Below are 15,869 nucleotides of genomic sequence, written 5' to 3'. Positions count from 1 at the left end.
ATGAGCTCCTTATAACTGCCCTAATACTGAGATGAAACCAAACCATCAAGAATGGAACACAGTGGAGGGCTGGCTCCTGGTGCAGCCTGTGGGGATCACACACCCAGTGCTACCAGAGCCCAGCTGCTGGGAGATTCAGATTGTTAGCTTTTATTTGAAAGGAATGTTCTTTTGTGTAGGATAAACTTCTTAAACAAGCCTTTGCAAGTCTGGTAATTTTACCACCACACCTGAAAGAAGGAAAATTTTGCAGGAAAGAATGTTGGGAGAAAGAGGCAGAGAGATACGTTAAGATTATTTGTGTATTTGTGATAATAAGTGATAGTCTCACTGATCTTGCAAAAGGGAGAGAAATAAAATATTACTAAAAATGTAATGTTGCTGCTGGGCTGAGAGGCTGTACTGGTGTGTGACAGCCGTTTGGGCTCACCTCACCTGGAACACAGTACTTCAAACAGATTTGTGTATGAGCTGGGGTGGCAGTGGCTCCTCCAAGCCTATAAAACACACATGCAACTTTAGCATGGTCAGAATAATTATAACTGAAGAAGAAAAACCAAGGTGGCAAATCTTTATTTTATAAAGCTTAGTGTCCCCTTTCAATACAGCATATGCTTCCCAGAACCTGCTCCTGCTGAATTGGGTTTGCTCTGTTCAAGCAGCTTTAAGACACTTCAATCTAAACACAGACTCTTAGGTCTTAATCACAACTAATCCAGGGAGAAAAGCCATTCTGCACCTCTCTACACTCGTGTTACTACTTGATGACGCCTTAGTAAGCACCCTTAGGAGGAGTGAGTAAATGATCTCAGGAGTTTGCAGTATCCTACACAAATAGATTATTATGAGCCTTGAGATTAGTAGGTTTTGCTTGTGTTTTGAAGCCAAGGAACAGGGACAGAGAATGGAATCACGGAATCAATCAGGTTTGAAAAGACCTCTGAGATCGAGTCCAACCTCTGAGCGAATGCCAACTAGACCATGGCCCTGAGTACCACCTTCAGTCTTTCCTTAAACACCTCCAGAGAGGGTGGCTCCACCGCCTCCCTGGGCAGCCCACTCCAAGGAGCCCCACCAGGCGGAGTGTCTTGTAGCACCTGGGCCTTTGGTGAGCGTGAGAGGACTGTCAAGGAGCAGCGCACAAACGGCCGTGCCCGGAGCATTTATCGCTCTGGCCGCGGGCAGTGCCTCTTTTGGCGAGCTGGAGCCGGCTGGCCCGGGGGTCCCGGGAATGTCCAGGGGCAGATCCCAGCCCGACGGGTCTTGGCAGTGTCCGGAGGCGAGTCCCGGGCGGGTCCCGGCCCGGCGGCTCTGAGGCACCCTTGGCGCCCCTCTGCCCCCGCCACACGCGAGACGGCCTCGCCGGGCGCTCTGCGCATGCGCGCAGCTCTGCGCGCCCGCGCCCTGTGATTGGTGCGCCGGCCGGGTCGGCTCGCGGAAGCGGCGCGCGCCCCGCCCCACCCAAAGTGCGCACGCGCATTGCCGCCCTGGGCCCTTCAAGAGCGGCGCCCCCGCCCGCGCGCCCTGATGTAGTGCGCGTGCGCGCTGGCGTGGGGCGCGTGCGCTGCTGGCGGGGGAGGCGGAGGGAAGATGGCGGGCGGCCGCGGGTCGTGAAGCGGCGGCGGCGGCGGAGGCGGAGTTTGCCGGAGCCAGGACGACGAGGCGAGCGGCGAGGTGTCGGTGGGGCGCGGAGTCCCGGTACGAGAGGCTGGCTGGGTCGTGAGTGCGGCTCAGTGTCGGGTGGGGCGGGGGAGCAGCCGGGGAAGCGCGGCCGCCTCCGCCATCTTTAGGCCGCGGCCCTGGAGCGGCGCGGCCGGGGCAGGGCGGGGGCCGTCGGCGAGAGCAGGGGGTCCCCGGGCCGGGGCGCCCGGGGCAGCGGCGAGAGCCGAGCCCGGGCCCAGCGCCGCGGCCGGGCCCCGTGGTGGGGTGTGTTCGAGGGCCGGGTCTGGAAGCGGACGGCAGGGCCTCTGTCCTCTTCACTGCACAGGTGTCTGTCGGTAGCTTCGCCCCAGGCTCTCAATCCTGGCTTTTTCTACTTCTTTTAATGTTATAATTTCTTAAGATTGTTCTTCTCTCGGCCTTGAGTCCGAGTGGAGATAGGTTGTGGCTGCTTTGAACATAGGGCTGGGAAGCTCTGTCCATTACGAACCGTGTTAGATACCTCGAATTTTTGACTTCTGTGGTTCTTTACAAGGGTAATCCTCTGCGTTTTAAGGAGAGAGAAGAAAAGGCTACAGACTTTGAGTACTAGTTAGGTTAGTATTTAAGCTTCTCAGATACCAAGTGAGATGACTGCATTTGTCGGTGGAGAACGGTTTTAGTTTTATTTAGTTTAGTTTAGTTTTGTTTACCAAAACATTGGTAAAAGAATGGGAAACTATTATTTTCGGGTTTCTTATGGATCCCGAAGGGGCTGTTGCTCACGTTTTGTGCTGTATAACCCCACTGTTGTTGGAGTGTGTTCCCTACAATGTAATAACACACAGCCGTGTGCAGCAGACACTTGTGCTGGCATGGTGAAGGGGCTGGTCATCATGTGGTGTCACATTCCACTGGCCGAGACTCATCAGCCTGTGCATGGGTTGCAAACCTAAGGGACTTGTTCAACTTGAAAAAAATAGCTCAGCGTTTTTCCCTTGGAGAGAGCTCATTAAATTTCCTGCCTCCTTAGAAGTATGTGTTATTTCTCTCATGCTGTTAGCTTCTTTGTTATGAGTAAGTAGTTGTATAGTCTCAAATACAGTATTTTTTAATATTAGCAGTTGCTTGAACGCATCTGGCTGACAAAGTTGTCATAGGTAAGTAGTTCTGTGCTCTACAAGTCTTGTGCCTCATTGCATCCTTGTTTGCAGTTTGTGGGTACTGTTTGGGAGTCTGTTTTTCTGTGTAGGCAGTAATCCCTCATCCTTCTTGCAGCATATTTTTATTCTTTTGTGCTTAACTCAATGCTCTTACTTTTATGCTTAACCGTAGTTCTATCCTTCCTATAAGAGAGGCAATATTGCGTGTCAGGGAGTTTATAGGATGCAAAAAGTGTTGTGCCAAAATACTCCAGGGCTCCCTGCTCCTAAGTTCTTTTTCAAGTAAACTGATATTTACTTCTCAGTGATCTGCTGCAATCTTCTGCTATCATCTCACTCTGAGAATATATAATTATTGAATGTGTTTCAAAAATCTGATTCTTAACATCTTGTTCAGTTGTGTTGTAATAGTTCTGATGAGAAGACCTGAAAATATAGATACTAAAAATAGATTAAAGTATTGAAAGATTGGGGGGAGAAAAAGCCCTTTAGAGCTGCAGAGTTAGGTGTGAGTAACTACTCATATAGCTGCTAAAACCTTTTGACTCAGATATCAGTCACTGCAAACAGTGTTGTCTGAAGTGTTGGTCCTCCACTGAACCCTTGGAGCAGTAAATATTGGACTGTATGGACTGTTGGAATTGAAAATTTCTCATCAGTTTTGTATTTGTGGTATCAGCACAGGAAGTGAAAGCCTCATAATCCTAAACTGTGTTTGAGATAGAGGTACCAGGAATGCCTTCTGCTGCTGCCTCCTTGTTCTGAGGAGGGGATAAGAAGTCTCCTGTTTTGTTCCCATCCCAGCAGAGGAGTCTTCTGACTCACCTGAAAAAAACACTCATGAACAGGACATTAGGCTGAGTAGCCATATGGAAGGAATACAGTTTACTCTGTACTGGGATGATTCCATGCAAAATATTTCATTTTGTGCATCTGCTAGCCAGGTGTCTAGGGAATTTCAAGAGTTGGTTCAGTAACACTGGAAATGAGAATTATTTTGGCCTTGCTCAGATAGAGGGTATAATGTAGAAAACTACTTGTGAAAACAGGCAGGAAGCTATCTGCAGTGTGTTTGTGAATTTTACAAAATTTGTTCTTTATTTGCCACATTTACATTCCTGATACAGAATTGTTATGTTAACAGAAGTAAAAATACAGATATGCTGGCCTGGTTGGTGTGGTTACTACAGAAACTGAGCATAGTCAGAGCATGGTGGTGGGGTGAGATGTGCCAAGGGTCTTTCAAAATATTAAAACCTTAAGATAACCTTGGGTTTTGCATCTTATCATAGAAAATATCTGAAGGTGAGAGCCGAGAAGTACTAACTGGTTTTGATTTGTGTTTTGCTGGTAATTTCACTTCAGTTTGGAGCATCCGTGGTTCCCTATTTTCCAAATAGTGCTAAACTTCCCAGCAACCTGTTCTTTCTCACTAGTATTTAAAAAAGCTACTCAGCATTTCATAATGTCACTTCTGGTTCAACCTGCTCTCCACACTGGGGCTGGGTGTCCCAGTCATGCTGTTGTGAAACCTGGACTGGGGATGGAAGTGTGTATTTAGCAGGAGGGCAGTGAGTGGTTCCTCTGGTGTGCTAATAGCACTTTTGCTAGCAGTTTGCTGTCAGGCAGTGAGTTTGCAGTGGTTCCACTCCTGCCTGGGGCTGTGCAGTGATCAGGAGCTCAGTCTGTGTGTGGAGGGATCCTGGAGGCCAAGTTACTTGGTGCTGTGAACCTCGCTTAACTGGTCCTGCTCCTGTTCTACCTCTGCACCAGAGCTGGACTTCTGTTCTGAGCACTTCCACTCGCTGGGGCTTTATCACATTTTCTCTCACCAGAAGGAAAGACTCTGCAATATTGATCACCACTGTTGTCTAACCCTGAAAAAGCTTGTGTTGGTCCAAACAATTACATATAAGTGTTCTTACACATATAGATGGAATATTTTAAAAGTATGAGCTATTTTTCTCATTCTTAACACCTAAATAACAACATTTCTTCCTCTTTTATATTGCATCAAGTAACCCTGGTACATTTTTTTCTACTGATAGAAAAAAATTAGAACTTTTTTCTATCAGTAGAAAACGAAAAGTAGAACTAAAAGATAGAAAAGAGTTAGAGCTTTATCTTCAACTTCATTTTTCCTTTAAATAGGAAATTTTTCCATACACTGTTCTTAAATCTGAATGCTTTCAATTTTCTGTTCACTTTGTTCTTTGCATCAAAATCAACTAACAATAACATGCCATGTGAGCTCTTTGGTGCTGTTTAATTAGTGTTCAGTATAATGAAGTATATTGGTTCAAAAAAAATTTAATAACTTTTGGAGCTTTGAAAATATTATCAGTGTAGTTGTAAATTTTATTTAACCTATAATTTTAGGTCTTTTAAAATCATTAAAATTACAGTATTCTTTTGCCTGCACAGAAGCTGGTGCAGTGGTGCAGGTGGCTGTACAGGGGCACCCTTTCTGTGAGCAGAAATAGGATGTTTGGGTTTAGTCTGGGTCACTTTTCTCTTTTGGCCTGGATATTAAACATGGGTTCTGGAATCGGTGAGGTGGGAAAGAGGAGGTGATGGGAAATCCCTGTCTCTGCCATGGCTCTGACCTGGGCTGCACTGGGTGATGGTGAGCCTGAGGAGAGACAGCGTGCACTGGTCTGATCTGACAGGTCAGCTCTTCTGAAACCACATCCCTGAAATTATGGTCGTGTCTGCAGTATCAAGGTTTAATCCAAAGCAGTTGGTCACAAAGCTTGGAATTTCAGTGGCTCTTGGTTACTCACCTGTGACTTTACCCAAAAGTGAGTGCCATGAAATTCAGCAGGATAGTCTGACAGGATAGGCCAAAAGCAGTTTTGCCACTAGCACTATGGATTTGTTGTTCTTTATAATAATTGGATTTGGCAGTTCTTTATAATAATTTTTTATATAATTCAAAATGGGCACAGGGGTACATGAATTAATCCATGTTTCTGGAGTTTAAGCATTTGAGGATTCTTTTAAATCATTATTCCAAATCCAAAAGAAACATTATACAAAAGAATGTTAATGTGTCTTTTTTTAAAAAAGTGGTCAGAGCCTGGATAACAAGGAGTCTTTAGCAGTTTGTGTTTGGTATAGTTTTGTGTTCATGGTGCAGTTTTGGCAGCACAGTGACTTGTATTTTATTTACTGTGGGTACAGGAGTATTCAGCTGCAGTTCTGGGTTTGACAGGAGCTGCACTTGGAGCTGGTTAAGCAGCAGCACAGCTCCAGGTAATGGAAGTGCTGGACTTACAGCCTGAAGGCTGTGCATCTGTGCAGTAATCTGGCATGGCATTGCCCAGTGGTAATGCCTGCTTGCCCTGCTTCTGATCCTTTGGTTTTGCTCCTGGTCAGTGGAGCCATTCCCTGGAATTCTCAGTGGCCAGCTGCCTGCCAGGCTGCTCTGAGTTTTGACCAGTGTTAGCTAAAATGGTCTCATTACACTGAGCAGTTTTTTAGGTGCATGGCCAGCGTGGTCATCAGATGTTTATGTTGGCTTGAAGGAGGGGTCATGGGAGGAAGTACACACTTGGGCTCAAGCCAGGGCTGCTTTGGTTTTGATCTCAGCAGTTTTAGTTTGGATTTGGGTCAGCTCAGCAACTCAGTGCTGAGGTTCCCTCTGTGGCTATGGCTGCACTCACAGGTTGTGTAGTCACAAGAACAGCAGCCACCCTGCCCTTGTCCTCCTTCCCCCATCCCATCAGTAAAAATCACCACTTACCTTTGGAAAGTTCTTTCTTTGGGCCGTGGAATGGTGCAAACCATTGCACCTCTTTGCAGAGACTGGTGAAATGTTATAGTGCTACCACAAGAAAAATTGGGGATTGTGCAGAATTGCAGGGAGGAGGAGTGCAGGCTGATTGAGTCTGTTTATTCTGCAGCGTTTGTACTGTTTCTCGGTTACAGAGTTTGGAGCTGAAGTCATGCTAGAATCAGTCATCAAACCATATTTTACAATCTTTTTCTATGGATGGATGCAAGGATTTTGGTCGCCTTAGCAAATCTAAACCTAATAAATGAAGTTGCTATTTCTAGTAATATCCATGTAGACTCCTGACTGATATAAGCCACAGCTGCCAAGCTTTCTGTGTAGTAAGATGAAAATACTGACCTAAAACTGGTGATGAAAATGCTGCTTTTGACAAGAAAACTTGCTGATATTCTCAAGGCAGGAGATATGAAGTAGGAGAGAAATGCTGAGGGATTTTAGACTTTGAGGACTCCAGCTTTCAAAACTGAAGCTCTCTGGTGATGTGCTGTTCTACTGAATTGTCATTCTCATGGGGAAATGGATGACTTTTGTATTTAGGGAGAATCTGACACTGAACCCTTTCTCCTTGAAATGCTTTGTGTGAGCTTGACTTTACTGAGATATGTATTGATACAGAAAGTTTTATTGAACTCTACTAAATGGTAAAAGCAAAGGCTGTTTACTAAAGAATTTTAAAGAGGGTTTTTACCAGTTTGTGCATATATATATACACACAGATGTACATAGATATATACACACATAACAGTATATAGGCATTTGCAGGGTTTGTAATCCACAAGCAAAGATCAGAAAATATATTCCTGGAACAAACTGGCTCTGTGATTCCAGTAAAAAGAAAGTGCATTTCTAATTCATTTCCAGTTGTATGAGATGTGTATGCATCACCCATCAGTTTAGAAAGTGTTCTAGTATTGAAAGTTTTTTGTTATAGGAGAAATATCTGGGTTGGTTGTGTTTGAAAATAGGTGAAAATTTCTGACAAAACTAAGGACTGCTGAAGTGATATCTATAATTTTTTACACTCGGAGCTTGAAACTACAATGAACAGCACTGTTTATTTTTTGTTATTGCAAGTTTGTTCCTCATGGGATTGAACAGTTCTGAGCCTAACCACCAGCAAACAGGGGTTATGCATTAATCTTCCACACCATACTGTGGCAAAAACCCAAAATTTGCTTATATGCTAGACTTTGATATCTTAACTGAAGCAGATTCACTGTTCTGGAGATCTTCACATAAATAATCTGCAGTCAGAACTTTATTTGATCAAAATAGTTTGAGAAGTGCTGTTTTCTTTCCCTTAATTTAGCAGGTGTTCGATCAGATTTGTTGGGGTTTTTTTGTTTGTTTTTAACTCCTTGGCTTCAGCAATAAGATAAAAATGGGGAGTATTGATAATTAGCAGGGTTCATTAGCCTTGTTTAGCAGCATTGTGTGATTCGATAATGTTTGAATTGTTTGCTGCAATTCCACTACTTTTGCTTAACGATGTCTCTTCATCAGCTAAGTCTAGGCATAACAGCTGTAGGTATTAATTTGCATATTTTGCTATAAACATAGTTGCTAATTTAGCTACTCTGCTGTTCGGGCAGATAACAAATTTCTGTCTTGGATAAGTATGTGTGCATCTGCCACATCTTTTAATGAAAAGAGAATAAAAAATCCCTTTAAGAAATCTTCTTGGATATTGTGAAGAAAACATTGTAGGGTAGTATGTTATAGGCCATTTATTCTGCAGTGTGGATGTAGGGTTGTTAAGTCTCTTCTTTTCTTACACTGAATACATGAGGTGTGTAAATAACCTTGAGGTGCTCAGAAGATGAGAGCTCTGTTGCACAGTCTCCGCCTCTAGATGCAGATTGGGGTATGGACATCAGTGATAAATGGATTTTAGCATTAAAATATGCAGTGAAATTAAAAATTATTTTATCTTGGAGTTTCTACTGAGGTATAAAATCTCTTTTTGGTTAGAGAGGTGGAAAAAGGATCTTTGAATACAGTTAATAACTGTTGGAAAACATTGCTTTTAGTTTTTTTGTTTGTTTGTTTTTGTTAACCTTCTTACACTTGTCAGCATATAAAGGCACACTTTTTCACATCATCACACATGATAGCACTGTCATCCTGCTCTCTGCTACCCCTTCCAGACTTCATTGTGTAATTATAGAAAATTGAGACACTCTTTTGCCTTGATTTGGCCCAGAAACTGGAATAGCAAACAGCATTGTTTTGTCAGAAGATGGGCCTGAGTAACATTAAAGGGGGCAGGGAGTGAGCATTCCTGGGGTCATGAAGTAAAAAATTCCCTAAATTCTCTTGCTATTTGCAGGGTCTCATCTATGGAAAAGCAAGTGTTGCAAGAGTTCTGGGTATGTTTGGTAATCATTTAACAGATGAAGGTTGTGAAAAGTAAATCTTTGCAACATGTTACTACTCTTTATAATTGCTAAGTTTCACTAAAAAGGTTTAGGCGTCTTGTTAGCATTGAATTTGCAACTCTTTGGGTCTCAGATGCTCAACTGTGTTTAGTATATTAAAATTCATGTTTCTGTTCCATAGTGTGAATGAGAAGGAAACTGTTGCTAGATGATATAAACTTTCTTAATAATCAGACTTTCAGGTGGCTGCACCTGAAGCAAGACAGTTTGCTGTGTTTCCTACTGAAGTTTTGCCCTACAAGCTGTCATAGTCCTTCTAGTCCTTTTCCCTTCTGCTGATAATGAAGTCTTCTGAATAATTTTTTTGGAGAATTTCTTGTCACTCTTTCTTCTCCTCTTGTCTGTCCCTGTCCCATGATGTACCTAACAGTAGTATTTTAGTCAAGGGGGATTTGAGGAGTGGCTCACCAGGAACACCTGGAAATGAGCAGGGGACCTGCAGAGCTCTCTGTGGGCAGGCAGAGCCTCCTGGGTGTGCAGGAGCTGCAGAATGACTGGCTGCTCACAGAACAGCCCAAAGAGCTTCAGGCAATGGATGGGAAACAGAATGTTCTCCTCTCAAGGAAGGACAACTTCTCATTGAATGAAACTGGGAGGAGCAGCCACACACATTCTGCTGTGACTTTTTTGTTCATGTTTTGATATTATAACCAGCTGAAGAGTGTCTTGATATTTAGGATTAGCAAGGATGACAGGCTTTTTTTTTTTTTTATTACTTTTCATAAGTTAGGTTTTTTAGTATCTGTTATGACATGTTTATATGTTTTAAACATCAGTCTTTAAGTTTTGTTTCCTGACATAGTAGCAACTTCAAGGTAAGGCAGCATCAGTAATCTCTTCAGCATGAAAACCAAGCTGCGAGTCTTCAGCTAGGCAAGATGAATTGCTGTTATCATGGGGACTCACAAGAAAAGACAGTTTAGGTTATAATGCACCTCTTGATAAATACTAAGCAGCAGTTGAAATAAGGGGGTAGTTGAGAAGTTTAGGGGGAGGAAAAATGTTCTATTAAAAATATTGTTAATAAACTGTAAGGTAAAACCAAGGTATCCAATTGGTAACAGTAAAATCATGGCAGCAAGCCAAATCCTGTCTGTCTTGTAGCTGAGGTGCAATCTGTGGTTGCTTCCAAGTTTTTAAGTACAGCTCAAGAAACTTTAGCTCACAGAAGTTGCTTCTGTGAGGTGCAGAAAGGCAAAGATTCCAGGCTGTTGCACTCATGAAAGCAGTTTTCTGTACTGTAGTCAGAGAGGTAAAGCAGGAGCTGTCTGAGTCCTGTGAAATGAAGTATTTTGAGGAGTTTTTATAATGTATGTTAGCACATGATTTCCTGTAAATAGGTCTGCTCTGGAATGAGTCAAGGGTTCAGCTTGAGCATAAAATAAGGAAATCATTTGTGATTTGATTATGAGGTATTTGTTGAGTACTAGAAATCCAGAATTTGAAGGAATTGTTTAAAGAAGGTGTTGAAGTGTGTGTAACTTACATGCAGCTAAGCAGGCTCAGCTGTTGAAGCTTTTCTCTCTGTAACAGAGAACTCCAGACTGGCTGTTTGAAGGTGATCTCCATTGGGGTTTTAGGTGGCTCCATTTGCTGTAAATTTGCTCTCCTGTTTCAGAAGCTCTTGAGCATTGTGTGTTTTTATGTGAAACTTAAAGGTGTAGGCCCTTTTTGTCAATTAAGTATCAGCACTCCTTTTCCTGCAGGGAATAAACCCTTTACATCCAAAGCTGCATCAACATCATCTCACTTTGCCATGTTGCATGTTCTGTCATTTTACACTTTGTACAGTGTGTGAACATATTCAGATTCTGTTGAAAATCCAAAGGTTCGAGCTTTGTGGTGAATCTGGGTATTGTGAAGGTACAGAGCTGAAGTTAAAGGGGAAAAAAAAATTGCTGCTGCATTTTAGGGGTTTGGTCACACCAGTGTAGGAGATTTTGGACTCTGCATAAACAAAAAGCTTTGGAGTATTTCCAAATAAGAACAGATCTGTGAGCCTTTTAGGCAGAGTACTTTATTGCTACAGACAATTATTAATTGAGGCATATTTCTGCAATTTTAATCAAAAATGCGATTTTTATTATATCTTTTGCATTTTCTGTTGGAACACAATGACTGGAATGGGAAAAGGTGCTAAATTCTTTCCCTTGATTTGCATGGTCAGAATTTAAACCCCATTTCTAGGAAAGTTTGCTTCACAAATAGAATACAATAGAGAATGGTTGCAGATGTGTGTTGGGAGCAGAGCAGTGGAGGCCAGGGAAAAATACTTGCTGCAGAGAATAGGGATGTTGCATAATAGCAGTGTTGTATAACTCAGGGCAGTATTTCTGCCTTGAGTTTGTTGATTTGCTGTATTAGGGACCTCCAGCACCTGTAGATAATTAAGGAGTCTCTGAAATTGTAAGAATGGTTTTGGTTTTAAGTTTCAACTTCCTGTGCTCACATCTGCATGCCTTGTAGAAAATCATTTGAGATATGCATATAAAAGTGCACAAAAATGCATGCTGCAGGGCCTTTACATAATTCAAAAATAAGAATAATATTTTAAAATATTCAGAGGTCAAGAACCTTGCACAGTTTTTTTTACTGTTACTGGTCTGCTTTTGACTAAAAGGTTGAGCAACTTCCATTATTGAATCTAGTTTTTAACTAATTTTATAATCCTGCTTAATCCACCAGTTCTCTCTCATAATTAGTGGGAAAGATACCATTATATTCCAATGAAACAGCTTAATCTGTCTCACATCTGTTCTGAAATAAAAATTATACAACCTACATATAATAAGAAAAGTACTCAAAATTACTTGAGATTTTTGATTTTTTTTTTTGTCTCAGATGTAGAATTCTCAGACATTGGGTAATCTGGTTTTGTGAATCTGATTAACTGTTTTTCCAGTGCAGTAGGAAATTGAAACACAAAGCAGTTTGAGGAATTGCTCAGATTAGTCTGTTTTCACTACATCTGCAGTTTGGCATAGTGGGTTTTTTTCATGTTTTTGTCAGTGTTTTCTGAGTGGATTGACCTTATGTGCAGTGAAGGAAATGTAAGATTAATCTTTTCTTTAGAAATTGATGGCATCTGAATGGAGCAAAAACCAAATCTCATCTGCTGTGAGAGATTAATTTATTGACAGACATGCAAATTAGTTTTGGCAGATTTCAAGTGTGTGTTCAGGAAAATGTGGTAGAAGCTTGCTGCTGCTAGTGCTGGTTTTACAGTGGCTTTGGTAATGTGATTTTCTGATGCTTGTGCAGGTTTTTAGCATACCTGCAGCTCTCTTGCTCCATTCTGATCAGTTAGTGAAGCCAGGGAGATGTAGAAACCCTCATTGAAAACAAACCTTTTGCTCAGGTTCATTTTCTGTTTAAAAGAGAAATTATTTTGGGTCTATCTCATTTAGTTTAAAATAATTGGAAGACAGGATTCTTCACTTCTCCAAACTATTTAAATAAACCTTTTTTTTTTTTTTCTGTTTAACCCCCTGCCTGGAAATTTTATGATTTAATGACCCGTCTGCCACTCTTCTCAATTTTTAATCAGGATGGCTGGCTCTGTTTGTGTGCAGTGGAGAAATGGAGGGGGGGGTTTGGGGTGTGGGTATGTGTACATGCATGTTTATTTCTTTTCTTTAATATGATTTTTAAAATTTTTTTAATGTTTTCTAAAACATGGTTGCTGAAGATGGCAAAATTTTGCAAATTTATGTCTGGAATATATCTTTTCACATAATTCTTTTGCACTGGGGAGAGGTAGGATTCCCAGGAAAGGAAAGAGGGTGGATGAGGAGGCCAAGAAAGAGCTGTCCTTAGGAAGGGGAAGCCATGGAAGGATCCACTGCTGGTGTCTAGAGCAAAAATGCACATTCTCCCAAAGGAGAAAAGACAGGCAGATCTTTTGGAATGCAGACATTAAGTGTTGATACTCTGCAAAAGAGGGAAAGGAAGAACATTAAATTATATTTGATGTGATTGTTTATGAACTGGTGTGCTTATTCAGATGCACTTAGAGATTTCTTAATACACAAGTTAAAAAATGCAGAGAGATGTTTTCTCAGAGATGACTATTGACAGTGGAACTTCTTAATTTTTAAAAGGAATGTAGTTATCTATAACTGTAGATGTGAAAGTGCTGATCAAAGAAAGTTGTATTGAGCAATAAACTTGGTGCCTTTGCACTGTGGTGTTCTTACCTTATTCTTAGGCCTCAGGAAGCTAAGGTGGTTTTTCTCCAATCCTGTGTTTTTCACCACCTGTCCCAAACCATGCTTTCAACTCCTATGAGCTGTTGAAGTGCAAATAACTCCTGTCAGTTCTCAGTTTGTTACACTGGAGAAGTGCTTGGTTTAGAGTCTCTGTGTACTTTAGAGTAGAACTAATACACATTTAAACAAGTATTCTGTAGGTACCCTCAGGAAATGTGTAGCACTCCTTTTCCTTTGCTGCTGTAGCCATTTCAGGCAGTGTCTTTTAAGCTTCAGCGTGGGGTTTGCGAAGTGACTGCTGCTTGCACTCTGCACCATTACCTTCTTTGCTTCCATTTGGAAACATACTTTTCTTTTAGCATATTCAGTTTATAACTCACTGTATTCCACCCAAGTGTCTTTACCTTCAGTTAAAAATACCTATTAAATAGGCAAGGATGTTTTGTTTACCAATTAACTGCATTTTATTAATGATGAGCTTTATTTTTTGCATAAACTGTATGAAATATGTCAAGATTATACATAAATCAGTTTTTTTTTCTTGTAGTATTGAGCTACCTATAAGTAATGATGTATTTAATATAAGCCATGGCTCTTTTTCTCCAAGCTTTACTAGTTTGGTGGTTTTAGTTTGGTTTGAGTAGCCTAATTTGTTTTGTTTTGATTTAGTGAAGTTATGTGTGAAATGCTTTGGTTCATGATTGAAGTGGCAATCTGTCAATTTTCAAAACTTAGTGCAAGGTTCATTTTTATTTTTATATAAAAGGAACAATCATATCCAAACAAGATGATAAAGTAATAATGCTACTGTGTTAAATGCTTTATTTGGGTACATTAATTCAGTGGTAACCATTTTCTGTAATTGACTATTACTGTATGAGACTTTTGGCTCATTTTAAAAAACAAAAACTGCCCAAATCCATCTGCCTTTACTCCATGCTGTTCTGGGTGTGAGATTTTTGGGAGGTTTTTTTTCATTTTTAATTCTGTTCTCCAGTAACATCTCTCTGATTGCTTGATGGCATTAAAAGGCTTGGCATCCTTATGGCACCACTAGGAAGGAACGAAGGGCTTGCTCTGTAGGCTCTGTATCCCCAAATTCATTTATATCTCAAAATGTGTGAGGCTTTCAAAGGCCTGTTGGTGGGGACAAGAAGAGGAAAACTGATAAGGATGCATGGAAAAATGGAATACAGAGATAAACAGTTCACATTATGATAAGGGTAAAATGAATTAGAAGAAAAAGCAATTGGTTGGTAACATTACTGTCCAGAAACAATAAAATGAGAAGTGACTTATGCCAGATGTTGGAAACAAATCTTATTGTTGCTTCTAATTGTATGAATTGAGGAAAATATGGTTTCTTCCATTTAAACTCCTGTTGAGGGACTCTAAAATAAAGAAAAGTTTGATACTTTGCTTAAAATAGGAAATCAGATGTTACTACACTGGATTGTGCCATGTCCTCTGATATTTGTTTGCAGGTTTCTGCTCACACTGCCAATACAAAAGGAGCTTTAGTTAATAGACATGCTGAATTCTGACTTTGTAGTTGATAAAAAAGATCTTAGGGAGAGCCTGCAGAGGCTTTGGTTTGTCCCAGCAAAAGACCAAGCAGGATACTGGTAACCATTAATGGGTATATTTTTCTGACTTAAATACGGGTCTTTGGAAAAAATGGTCTGGTTTCATTTGATAATTGTGAGCCAAAACCATTTCTTTCTAAAGCTGCTTTGTTTGGAAGCTTCACTTGGTGTGTGTATATGCCCTAATGTGTGTGTATGTGCACACATTTTTATATATCTGTTCATATACTATATAATGGTCATATGCACACATGATGTGATGAGGGTATTATGTGGATAAAACATAATATTTGAAGCAGTTATTAGAAGAAAATGGTGCTAAGCAGCTGGATAAACAATACTTTTCTCAGAGTTTGTAAATGCAGGTCAAGGCTTTTTGTGATAGGAGGCAGTGATTTCAAAAGCTGAAGAAACAGAATAGAAATTAATTTTTGTGATCCTGTCTCATGTTCCTTATCATGTTGTCATAGTTGTGGAGCCACTGTTTTTTCAGAATCACAAGTGTGGAAGGATCTGTAGGCATGAGGAGGTGTAATTAAGCTTTTTGTGGCTTTGGTCCTACTTTTTGCTGATATGGATTGCACCTTAAGTGAAGGCTGTTTATGCTGATTTAAGCTGGACAGTGGCTGGACTCATGTCAAACTATTGCAGTCTAAATTGACCCATATCACACCTAATGCTGTATTTACCAATGATAGTAATGCAGAAAATCTATTCAGCAGATTTTTTATTCCCTGGAACATAAAAATTAAGTATTAACTTGCTGCTTTGCAGTGTTCCCCTAAAACAGGATTTTTGGGATGTAATGTTTTTTTGCAAATTTTTTTTTTTTTTAAGCCCCCCCCCAGTATAGATCCTTGTCCACATTCTTGGACTCAGTTCTTGACATTTATTTTTACCTTGCCTATTAGAGAGTATAGAGGTGTGGTTTTGAAAAAAATATCTTTTTCTCTCTGGATTAGAGCACTGATTGGTATAAGGGAGTGTCAAACTTCAGTCTTGAGAAAGAGTAGTTCTGGAAATTTCGTCTGCGTTCCTGG

At 40.9% G+C, this 15,869-nt stretch overlaps 1 protein-coding gene across 2 annotated transcripts in view; it reads left to right on the top strand.

Moving 5' to 3' along the window:
• The first annotated feature begins 1,524 nt into the window (after nt 1–1,524).
• Nucleotides 1,525–15,869, top strand: part of WDR33 (WD repeat domain 33) — a 68,814-nt gene continuing 54,469 nt past the window's right edge. For both annotated transcript variants that reach the window (XM_009089335.4, XM_050978202.1), the window contains exon 1: nt 1,525–1,698. The gene's annotated coding sequence lies outside the window, so the exon portion shown is untranslated. The remainder of the gene's footprint in view (nt 1,699–15,869) is intronic.

Source organism: Serinus canaria, chromosome 9 (assembly GCF_022539315.1).
Source record: "Serinus canaria isolate serCan28SL12 chromosome 9, serCan2020, whole genome shotgun sequence".
Lineage (NCBI taxonomy): Eukaryota > Metazoa > Chordata > Aves > Passeriformes > Fringillidae > Serinus > Serinus canaria.
This window is presented reverse-complemented; position numbering and strand designations above follow the sequence as displayed.